Here is an 11648-nt window from a genome sequence, read left to right as displayed (position 1 = left end):
AAAAAAGATAAAATCTAGGGATATGTCACCTATGGATTTATCAGTGTCAATAATTTTGGATGACGTGATGAGCGATACTAACTTTCCCAAAATGTCCAACGGTGTTTCCTGGGACTGAACTAAGACAGAGGATCAAATCACATTGGTTTGCAGTTACTGATGTACAACAGCAGCTCCAAAACTTCTGCATGAGGAAGCAGGCCTTCACAGACCTGTGTGACAAACGTGCCCAGTCCTTTGGAACCACATACCATGAGTGACAGAGCCCATACTGACCAGAAAGGCAGGCTGCTATCTGGAAACTGGCTACCCAAGGCTGCTAGGAGTCCGTGGCTAACCATCAAGTCAACTGTCAGATTGCTGGGTGGGGGCGGGGGGTTGCAGTGTTGTTATGAAAGTTGTTTATCCACTGATTATCAGCAGCAAGAACATACGTGAAATAACAGCAGGCTTTTACAGAAAGAGCCTCTAAATTGCATTATGGTAACAGATGATGCACTGTGCCCATAGTTTGTGCTCCATCAGAAGCCCATGAATAAGTAAAACCAATGCTACTCCTCTCTTCTTCAAGGCTTGATAAAGACAGACTGAGCAAGACCAATGTGGACAGCACGAGCCAAGTGTGGGATGTGGGAGTTCTAGGGAAATCATGCATATGCAATGTTGGGCAATCTGGAACCTTATTCTTTCCCATCGAGATAGTCATCAGCAGAGTTCACTCCAGACACTGCCAGTCTGCAGTCTTGTCCTTGCCCAAAACATTGGTGTTTTCACTTGAGATGGTCAGCTGGTACAGGCATGAGCACAAGCTTGAGCTTGTAGCTATCAGTCAGATAAATCTTAGGTCTGTTAAAGAGGAAAAGTTGCGGTGACAGAATTTCCCAGAATTTAACAAATTCATATCACTGAATAAAAGAACACATTTGTAAGAATTTGCAGGGCTGGGCTGGATGACAATTCAAAAAGAAGTAGTTAGGAATTCAGGGCCCAATTCTAATTTTCCAGGTAACCTCTTTGCTCTGCTCAGGAGCAAAAACCATGTGTGTATATCAAACCTACAAGTTTTTTAATTTGGATAAAGTAGTACAGAATACAGAAGAACAAGAGCTTCTGTTCTTACGTAAGAGGCCTGTAAAAAGGTACTGCTACATTTAAAAAGTCCTTTTCTTCCTCTTGTTTTCACTCTTGCTCTTCAGGTTCCTTCCCTAATCCAACTGGGAGAACAAGTGATATGCTCTCAACACTGTAAGAAGAAACTAGCAAAAAACAAAACAAAAACACAGCTTCCTAGCCTGAGTGAAAACCTCTTTTGACTCCTTTCTATATATAAGCTTCTATATATGAGCATAAGCATATGCTGGAGGAAGATACAACCAAAGCCACCACAAAATATGAAAGGAGTAGCAAAGGTCAGCAACAAACTGTTCTAAGGTATTTTTTCTGATTGTTTTATGAACAGTTTTTTATCTAATTTGAAGAAACTGGACCCAGGGGAAAAATGACTAAAGAAATACTTTGTGGAAATTCCTTGCATTTCCAGTTCAGTCAAATACAATAAACATGCTCCCCTGAAATACGTACACAAAATCTAGAGATAAGTCATCTGTGGATTTATCAGTATCCAGAGAAGGAGACACTCTATTGTAAGAAAGAAAGAAAATTCCTCTCCTGTGCAAGGCTGGTGAACATTGATCATAGTTGTGGTGCACGTGTATGTATGAGAGGCCTTCAATTTTTTGTCTAATAATTGGTACTGAACAGGATGTGTGCCCTTTATCCTTATACAGCTGGAAGAAAAATAAAGAAAAGTAGTACCTTGTCCCAACAGCCATATGTTCCACAACAAATCCAATATCTCATTGGTAAAAGGCAGACAACAAATGCAAAGGAAGAATGTGGGGATCCGTGCACACAAAAACAGAAGAACCAGAAACTGCAGAATTATACAATCACTTTAAAACCACTTCAGATGTTTTGTTCACATATATTCCAAGTGGGTTCCCTAATGACATATTACCAATTTCTGACTGTTAGGAAGATGATCACTGTAGTCCTCACTACAGACTCTAGAAGAGGTCTCCCCCAAATCTAACAACTAATCTGTCAGTCAGGTCACAAAGTAATGTAATGCAAATGCAATACATCTAAGACAGGCTGAGAAAACAGTTTTAGCCTTAGTGGAGTGTGCTAAAATGCTATAATAAGAGGAAGGTCCTGAAGGCTGACAGGATCTGCGAGAAAATTGTCCTAGGATTGAGACAGATTCTCTGGGGGAGATTTTTCTGTGTGTGCTATAAACTGTCACAAAGTATGTCTATCCTGAAAAAGACATTATTGTGCAGAGATCTTCAAACTGATGCCTGGGGGATGTATCTGACATACAGTGGCACGGCCAGACCCATGGCTGAGCAGAAGTTTCTTCTTAGTGCCTCACTATGGAGATACACCAGTTTGTCTGGAGAATCTTGAAGACGCTGCTGCACTCTGGGGTGTGGATAGTCCTACTGTGGCCCTATAACTATTTAGTGTTATTCTGAGAATAGAAAGTCCTCAACGCCTGAGGTGTGTGTTGAGCATCATAATACATAGGAATAAGCTTACGGAAAAATCTCTGAGAGGTTGTAAACTCTCTGACATTTAAACTAGCAGCTATTTTAGTTACTCTTGTACAAAGCTTTATTGTCACAAGATCATCCTTTGAGGAGGATCTGTCAAGAGAGCTTATTTTTTGACAGCTCGCCTCTTCTGAAGTGATAGTAACAATAAATATTTTTTGATGAAAAGGTGGTAAACAAACAGACTATCACAGATTTAACAAAATTTGACTAATCAGATCTTTGGGCTTCTAAAATGGAGGTGGTTCTCTATAGGAAAATAAGCATGAATGCCTTTTAAACTTCTGAGGACTACAGGCTAACATAGGTAGTTTCAGAAGTTAAATCTTGATTGTTTCAAGGACGTAGAAAATAAAGATTTTGAAAAGTAAGCTGGGATGGGTTAAGACTTTTCTTGGAAAAACAAAAACAAACACAACCCTGAAAATGGTTTACATTTAATTTTGTTGAAACAGCATGACGATGACTTCCTCATTTGGTTTATTTTTTATATTCCAGTCAAGTGTCTTTCATCAGTGATGTTCCCAACAGCAAGCCAGATGTACTCCTTCAGGGTCAAGGTGAAAAATTTGTCCTTGTTTCTTTGAAAGCATATCTAGACCATTTGGTGATGACTGACCATGAAGGTGGTGAGGATCTGTTCACTATTCTTGTTTCAGGAACCATGGTTTTATGGGTAACTACAATAGCTGCATGCAGTTTTGATCTTTCTAATAACTGACTGGATGAGAAGAATAAACAGAAAAAGATTCAGGAAACTTTCCTTCCATGATAGCAGAAATGCAGGTGGGAGTGATCCCAGGCTTGCGGACATTGCAAAAGAACTGAATGCATTTGTTGTATGGAAAGGGAGCTACTCAGTGTTTCTCTCCAATCGCAGGAAAAGCCTGGTCTCTTCTGACCTCATACAAAATGGGAATGGAAATAAATGAGGAACGTTCTCTGAAAGAGATTCTGAGGAAGAATGCATATCCATTAGGCCATCCTTTCATCAGCAAGAGGTAACTTGTGAATGGAAGGAATTTTAGCATTGTCTCTCTTGAAGGTTTGATGTTACTGTTTCAGCAAGAAAAAAAAAAAAAAGAAAGGGCACTGCAGATCCCACTACCAGCTCACAGCTGTTTCTTAAATATAAAGGGCTCTGGCACCAGACCTGAAAACGCCTTGGTATGTACTGATATCTCAGGCACTACAAGCAAACGTGTGAATAGGTTTGGTGCCAAAAAGTCAATGATAAAGGGAAAGAAATCATTATTATAAAGTTTGGGTGCTTAAACAACCTTTGCAACTACGCTCAGCATTCTAGCTGCTGGGAAGTCATGGGATTCATGTGTTGTTACTGCTTTTTGCCTCCCACGTACAGAGGAGAGTTGGCTGGTGGTGTGACCCATACTGCAACGATATATATTGATTGCAGATGAAACATGTCCTGAGTTTATCTTCAAGGACCATGTCCATTTCTTCTAGGGCATGCCAATGGCAGCCCTCTTCCTAGGACTGACACAGCTACTGAAACTGATGATGGCATCTTTCTGTGGTTTTCATTTTGATTCTTCATGGTCAGATTCGGAGCAATGAGCATACAGAGGGATTCTGTCAGGTTTTTCTTTCAGAGAGCTAACTATACAGTGTAACACAAAATGCAGCTAACCTGCAGAGCCCCTAAGGTCTTTCCCTCTGTAATGTTTTCTTCTACCTGAAGTCTTCTGACTAACTCCATAAAAAGTTAATCCCATCTCAACTAAAATACACAGAATCAAAGTTGTGACCCCAGAATGACATAAAATAAAGAAGTCTCTAATCCAACTAATTTTAATTATCAGCCTTTCTCACATTATTCCTCTGCTTTCTGGGTTTAGCGTTCCAGTTACGCGCTCTCTTTGATGCATCGCATCTTCCATCACTTGCAATAAGACCCAAGACATAACCTCACAGGAGGCTTGCCTCCTAGCCAGAGAACCTCTGATCAGCCAGACTTCCTTCCCAAAGTGAAAGGAGTCAGTCTGTGCCCCAGTGCCCAGGTGAGCTCTTCAAGAACACCTTCCCGTGGCCGTAACACCCAGTACAAGACGATGCAGTCAATAGTGCCTTAGATGATTTCCTGCTACTGGTGGTTTGAGGATGAGAAGCAATCCTTCACTTTTTGTACGACAAGACAAATATTCAAGAGAAATCCACAGCCTGAAGTGGATGGGAATATCAAGAAATAATCTCAGGAGAACAGGTCAGCATATCATTCAAAGGAGGAGTGAAATGGCAAAAGCTGTTCTTGTTAACTACTGGAATGCTATTGAGCAATAGTTTTGGTAACATGGTGTATACTTATACTCGCATACATACAAAGATTCTCACATGTATGCACAAAAACATAAAGAAGTCCCTTAGAATCGGGAGGTGATTTGAAGGTGGCATTCAGAAAGGGATAAATATTGTGGGGCTCTCAGTTTGTGAGGTTATCGCTGTTCTTCGCAGCACCCTCAACAGCAACTTAGAGCCAGATCTATTTAAAAACAGCAAAGGCAGAGAAGTGAAGTTGCCTTTGGTTGTGCTTTTTTTCTCTTTCCCGTTGTAGCTTCCTCTTTCTCTTCACCAGCTCAGCACTGCTGGCAGCTTTTTATAAACCACGATTCCTACTGCTGTCAGCTTGTTTGGAAATTACATGGTGAGCTCAGTCCAGCAGCTATTGCTGTGGGTTTGTGTTTAATTGCAGACCGGATTTGCTTTCAATTCTGTACCCACCACCATAATTTTCATACCAAAACGCTCAAAGAGCTCTGCATATTCAAAAATATACAGTACAAAATGGAATTTTGCACTAAACATATGCAGTTATGTAGCATAAACTAAAAGTGGAAATGTGTTCCCATGTATAAGGAGTGGAGAATTTCTGCACAATGCATTTGGCCTCTGGAAGGTTAAGCCATGGCAGGGCGGTCAGTAATGCTGGGTTATTCTAGGTTGACAGTAATCTGCACTGAGCATGCAAAGTGGTATCACAACCAGAACGACTCCCTGTTTCCCTGAAAATAAGCCCTACTCCAAAAATAAGCCCTAGCAAGACTTTTCAGGACTTTGAGGATGCTCGAAATATAAGCCTTACTCCAAAAGTAAACCCTAGTTACAGTTCACTAAAAAAAATATATTTAAATAGTGTCCAGGCAGCTGTACAGGTAAAAAGGTATGCATATTTTGAAGCAAAAATTAATATAAGACCCTGTCTTATTTTCAGGGAAACAGGGTAGCTGTGAAGTAAAAAGCAATATTGAGAAGATCTTCATTCGTAGAGGAATCTTCTACAGTATCTCAGACATCTTTAACACCAGAGACAGGGTGGATGGGTGAGTAGAGTGCTGTCCAGAAAAATTATGATTACATGAACGATCAGGAATAAAAGAGTGAAAAAGCTTTGTCGAGCCTTAGCATCAAGGATTACTCAGAAAGCAGGCAGAAGCAACAACGGGGAGGAGCAGGAGCAGGACTGTGGGTTGGGATAGTGAGATAAACAGCACCAGCACTCGTGAAGTCCTTGTTCTCTGCCTGCTGCTTCAAAGGCAAACTTTGCCATTGGTTTGGTGGAGAAACTAACTTGTGACAGACACTTTATATTTCTTCTCAGCACAGCAGAAATGCCACAGCCAGTCAGGGACTGGGGGATGAAGGCAAGATCTTGGCTTGAGGTAAACAGCACTCAAAAGAAAAGCTGTACAAAGAAAATAAAATTGTAGGTTCCTCCTCTAGGTCAGAGTTAAAAAACTCTTTTGCTTGCATAGCTCTAAACTGTTTCCATGTAGGTACAAACATACATGCAATTTGCATGGTCAGTTTAAGCCCTTTGATAACAGGGTTACTGTTTGTTATTTTCTCAGATCCCTCAGAGATACTCCATGGACCTGCAGAGGCCTACAAAGCATGAGCTGACAAGTCACTAAAACCTGACTGGAAAATACAGGTCTAAACATAGTACTTGGACTAGTTAAACTAAACCTAATTTCTGTATTACTGTGTTGCTGAATTAAACAAAACCAGCAACACTGGTAATAGCATGCTGCAACTGTAAACTATGTTAAATTTAGTCACTGTTTAAAATACACAATCCAGTACTTGAATGAAATTTTAAATGCATTGTTAAGCCTTTGTATGTAAGTGAGGCCCATGACTGAAGAGCAAGCCCTGGGGCATAGGAGTGAGAATAAGGTGACTGTAAAATAGTTGCAGCTCCATTTATCAGCAGAGCACATTTTATCAGCACCTGTTTGCCCATTCTGTACATAACTGAATGTAGTATTCCTAACGGAACTGTAACTATCTCAACCCATTGTGTTATCAGTAACAATGGGTCACAATGGTTAACTAACGAGACCCTCCTCAACAGACAAAGCCGTTGGGAAAGTTTGTCCCCTTCTCAGCTGGCAGGGATCCTGCAATCTGGGGACAGTCAGCTGAGTTATAAATACTCTGCCATGGCTCTGTTTTGGTGTCTACTCCTTTGTCCCGTCCCATCTCCGACCCAGAAAAGAACCATTTCCCTTTTCTTAATGACCACTGAAATCATTTAGGGAATTTCCAGCACATGGTGTGCAGATTCTGATTCACTTTAACCCCAGAAAATGTTTAACTCCTTCTGGGAATTATAATGAATCGATCCAGTCCTACACACTAGGATACCCCCAGTTTCTCTTTCCCTTTTTCCCTTTCAGCCATATGCAAGCACTGACCATCCAAAGCATTCTGCTCCTCTGCACCCCTCTGTCACAGCAGTGAAATCTACTTAGTCATGAGACCTTAGGCTGTCCACACTGTTAACTGTGTCAGATTTGAGGAGGTGTCTTCTCCTAAAACGGGAAGACAATTTCATTTTTCGCATTTTCTGAGATACATATATACGTCTTAGCTTATTCTTCTGTAACAGTCTTTAAAATGTTTCACTGCTACCACTAGTATAACATGGTCAAAACAAAATCTCTGTTTTCCTTCCCTTCTATCTCCTTCTTTTAGCAAAGCTATTCTTCTGACTCTCGCTGTCACTCGGGTGTTGTCTCTGACACTAAGCCAAACTACACAAGCAGCTTTTATCAAGGATGTGCAGCTTCCTCTTGCAGGACACCTGTAAGATCAAACTTTTTCACTTTCCTTTCATAGCCTAAACTCTCACCCACCAATAGCCCCAACTACGGCAGCCTCCTTCTCTATGGCCTTCCTGGCTTCAGATTCTCTTTTCCCTTTCTCTCCTTTCTCCAGTGTAAGGGAGGATCAAAATACCATTCAAATGCTCTCTTTTGTATTTCTCCACTAAATTCTTCTCAATTACTACATCAAATAAATTTTGAAGTCCTTTTAGGACCCTTCACACAACTGATGCTCCCTAATTTTTGTTTGTTTAATGTATAATACAATACACGAATGTAATTGTTTGATATTTGATGTAATATTTCTGGCACAACAAGAAGAGCTAAATACAATTCAGTACAGTCAAATACTGGACTGTAGGTACAGAAAATTGCTTGTATTAATTTAAAAAATATTTCAAAATCAGAAGACCAATAACCACAGTCGTAAGAACGACAGGAGGGAGGAAATAAAGTATCAACCCATATATTGTTAGCAGAACAACTTTATGAAAAACATAGTACCAAAATACAGAGCAGAACAACTTTACAAAAAACATAACACCAAAATACAGAGCAAAACAACTGCAACCAAATAAAAAATTATCAACTCCTTCAATGGGCCTGCGGTCTTTACATGGCTGATGTAGCATTTGTCAAAGCAGTAAGCAAACTGTCCTGCTAAAAAATTGAATGGCTTAAGATGGATCTACTTATCTCTACACTGTTAATTTCTTCTACCAGTAAATTAGTGAAAGATGTCAGCTTTGTACCAAACCCTGCAGATTTCAAGGCACCTGAAAAAAGGCAAGAAAGCAAAAATGAAGACTAAAGAATCTAACTGTGTGTAAGTTATATAGTAAAGGTGGCCTAAAGTTACAAAAGAATGAAGTGTAATTAACTCAAACGGAATTTTTCTTCTCAGTAACTACTGTAAGAAAAAGGTTTCTAAATATAATCTACTACAGAGTGGGCCATACACAAGTCGTACACACCTGTCCTAGTCATACACGTAAAGCTGTGACATGAGGCATACATGCACGCTTCACCACTTACACAGCCAAATGTCTACTGCGAAGATGTATAAAGAGCACTGGTTTCTAGTACTGCAGTTCCTCGGCTTATGCAAAATTCCAAACATAACATCCTTGTGGAAGTGGTGGTAGAGAACCAACCAGCTGTAAACCAACCTGCTACCTGAAGAAGTGATTATTTGTGAATAGCGTTTTTCTCTTTAGAATTCTGAGAGGTTACTAAGAGATATAATCCTAATAAGATGCAAGTCTGGCAAGTATTATTTACATTAGTAGAGCAAGACTTCTTCCGAGATACAGCTGCGCTCTCAAGAAAGAACTGCTGCCTAAATATACAAATCGAACTCCATACAGAAAAGGTATTTCTGACAGCTCAGCAGAGGTCACCACGGATCCAGGGAATGAATCTTCTCTACTGGTGGGTGTAGATCAGCAATGTAGTTCAGATCATAAGTGCACTTCTAAAATTAATCTCCTGATCCTCCTCACTTATTGTACTTTAATTTGTACCACATAGCAGTATTAGAGTGCACAAACTGGATTCTTTTCAGCTGAAACTGAAGATGTGTCTCAAGACTCCACCTGCAAATGGGACTTCAGCCCATGGTATCAGACTTGAACTGGTCTGCAGTGACACCCCAGAAGGGGTGGTTGTTGAGCCTTCAGCAACAGCAATTTTTTTCTCTAGAGATATGCTCTTATTGAACCATATCTCAGATGCACTTCATCCTTATGGTTTAATTATGACTATTAAAGAGTATGGTTGTGGGAGGAAAAACCTCAGCTGGAGTGTAGGTTCAAGGCACAACTCTATGAAGGGGTGTTCGACAATACTGCTTGCATTTTACCGGTGCTACTGACTGTATAGCATGTAGACTGGATGTAGACTTCAAGAGTAGATGCTATAATATTAAAGAACTCTTCTACATTAATTGCTTGAAATGATACAACAGTTTTGAGAGACTGGATGTCTATAAATGAGCAGGAATGCATAAATTGAAAATCTTTTGCTTGCAGAATACAGAAGATCATTAAAAACTGGTATCCAATCTTACAGCTATTTGAACATGCCTTAAAGCAACACCGATTTTTTCCAAATACAGTAAATAATAAAATGTAGCTGAGATGTAAACAGATCTTGAACCCACATAAATTGCCAAAGGGGAAATTTCTTTGCTGAATTCTGCTTTATGGACACTTTAAAAGTTACTAATAAAATGAGAAATGAAGTGCTTTTCATTTGTGTAAGTGATTGTGTATCATAATGGTTCCTAAAAAATCCATGAGATTTGCTGTGTTAATGCTGATTCAAATTACTCCTCCTTCTCCCAATGAAAACGGTTATCTTCATTCTGATACGGATTTATTCTAGTCTATACTTGAAAGTCTTTCCCGGTATAGCAAAGCTAGGTAAGACTGTGATATTTTAATGCCATTTTTATGACATTTCCCACTGGCAAAAGTCCTTGTACAGATGCAGTTGCATAAAACTCAGAAACTCATGAAAGCTGAACTGTCAAAAGCACTTTTTGGCCACTAGGAACTGCATCAGCTCTAGGAGGGGATGCTCAAATAGTGGGGAAAAGTCTTTGTTCAAATGTACCATGGTAATAAACCTGTGGGCATCACAAGGGAATCTCAGTGAGTGATAATCCATTACAGTGGAAAGGGAAGCACCTTTCAGCACAGTCCACTTTCAAAGTGTTACAGGTCCTAAGGTAAAGCTCCACTTGAGAAAAAGTGGTAACCGATTCTCCGCCAGTAACTTGAAGCAGCCATCTTCTGACTCCTACTCGCTCATTACAGAAAAATGCAATAAAGATACTTCAACTCACATCTTCAACTCAGTAGCAGTATTTGTAACAAAGAGGATTTTGCTCTAGACCTTCAGGCCCCACAGATTCCCCAGAGAGACCCATAGGCTCTCTTCAGAGACGAAGGCAGACTCCGCCATGTCATCTGAATGGATGTTCAATGTTAAAGGATGGTGTACAAGACCCACAAGCTGAATCACTTCTAGATAAAAAAAGTTCAATGAAAAACACAGCTCTGGGACGAATATGGAACATACAAGGGAATCCCTTGCTTAGAGGTCTTGTCTTGCTGTCACAAGAAAACTCAGTAGCAGAATCTATGTAAACACTTGTTTCTGATTAAAAGATTTCAGAACGAGTGATGTTGTATGCGGTTTTAGCAGGGAGAAAAATTACTTTCCAAGCACCAAACAAGGTTTGAGGTAACGGGACCTCTCTGTGATGTGGCTGCGAGTTGAAACCATTTTGCTTTGGTAGCTTGTGGTTAGAAATAGATTGAAGAATAAATGGGTAGAGGTAGGGGAAGAGCTGTTTCAAAAAAACTGCATACAGTGAGGTGACGCTTATGGGGAAAATCTCTCAGATTAATATGAATGCTAAATGTTTTTAGAAATAATCTTTCAGAAATTTAATCTTTCAACTCAGCAGGTTTTTCTCTAGTTCACCAAATTCCCATGGTGGAGAAGGATCCCAACATTACTTCAAAAGCCTTTTGAAGGTCAGGTTACACTCTGTGAGTAGCAGCTCACATCATATGCCTCTGGAAATTGGTTCTCTGCTATGCAATTGTTTGGTAATTTCATCTGTTTTCTGCATTTAAGTCATCTAATAAGGTACTGCAAGGATCTGGGCCGAAAGCATTGTCCATCATAGGCCTTCCTTCAGGAGTGAGAAGATTCTGTGATTACAAACATAGGATAAAGCAACAGTTATATACGACATTGAGAAAGTAGTCTGTATTGAATTTTAGCAAGATTGTTACTCGTGATGTTCCTATACAAATGTGATAATGTAAACAAGCATTTTATTCTTGTATGCTTTATGCTTGTAGCATTTCCATTTATGGAAATACTCTTCTTC

This window comes from Caloenas nicobarica, chromosome 5, assembly GCF_036013445.1.
Source record: "Caloenas nicobarica isolate bCalNic1 chromosome 5, bCalNic1.hap1, whole genome shotgun sequence".
Taxonomy (NCBI): Eukaryota; Metazoa; Chordata; class Aves; order Columbiformes; family Columbidae; genus Caloenas; species Caloenas nicobarica.
The sequence above is the reverse complement of the archived record's forward strand: the minus strand, read 5'-3'. Positions refer to the sequence as shown.